Source organism: Mixophyes fleayi, chromosome 4, assembly GCF_038048845.1.
Source record: "Mixophyes fleayi isolate aMixFle1 chromosome 4, aMixFle1.hap1, whole genome shotgun sequence".
NCBI classification, from domain to species: domain Eukaryota; kingdom Metazoa; phylum Chordata; class Amphibia; order Anura; family Limnodynastidae; genus Mixophyes; species Mixophyes fleayi.
In genome coordinates this window covers 128,434,639-128,435,720 of record NC_134405.1, presented here as the reverse complement: position 1 = coordinate 128,435,720, position 1,082 = coordinate 128,434,639, and positions in this window count along the sequence as shown.

Below are 1,082 nucleotides of genomic sequence, written 5' to 3'. Positions count from 1 at the left end.
CTGAGCCGGGTGACGTCAAAAGCCCAAAACAAAGGCGAGACAGCGCCCCCGTGCGGACATACAGTTATTGTACATAGGGGAGTAGACCTAGAACCTACAGCTAGAGCTATAAACAAGTTGGCTGTGGATTAACCCTTTAAACAATCCCAAACTGTAAGTCTTTGTTCTTCCTCTCTTATGTTTAGAAAAGCATGGCTAATTGTATATGTATACATTGGTTTTGATGTATGGAGTGATTTCATTTTCCTTTATTTACAAGAATAGTACAACCACATTTAGATTATTAAGCCATTATAAAAATAAAATAATGTACAAACATTGTAACAATTTATGATGCATGCTGAAATAATTGTCTTACACCTGATGAGATTGTTATTCACAATTCTCCAGTCCCTTTCCCTTACTGTTTAAAGAGTTTGGCACCAGCATGGGACAGCTTATATGAAGTAAAGAAACTTTTTGGAGGCATTTCTATTGAAGTCCTTTAACCCCCTCTTTCGTGGCTCCTTAAAGAGGTAGAAACATGTTGCAATATTTATTATAATGTGGCCAAGGTACTCAGCTGTAGAGGGGTGTACCTGGTCCTCCAGGGTAGTATAGTATTGTATGAGATTTGAGTGTACACGCTTAATTGTGGACTATTTGGAACCAATGCTGAGTTTGCGTAAACACGGATGTAAATTGCATTCACTAAAAAAATCACAATTGCGTGCACGGTGCATATGCATCAGTAACATATGTGTCAGGTTTATGTCAGTTATACATAAGATACACTGTATACCCAGTATTTTAAACTTTTGTTTTGATAGTGAAATATGCATTCGCTATTATGTTTGAATAGAAGAAAAAATCTCAAATAAAGCAGGTATAACTATCATTGTGCATGAAAACATTTTTGTTAAAATATGATGATAAGATCATATTATGTATGCACAATTAATGATAAAAGATGCCATCAGCTACAAAGATGAGTACACAATTAGCAAATCAGAAGTGGCTAGCAAGAGTCAGCATGTATTTGCACTTGCCCTTAGGCACCTGACAAATATGCATCTCCATGCAAGTCTGCATTTGTGCACATT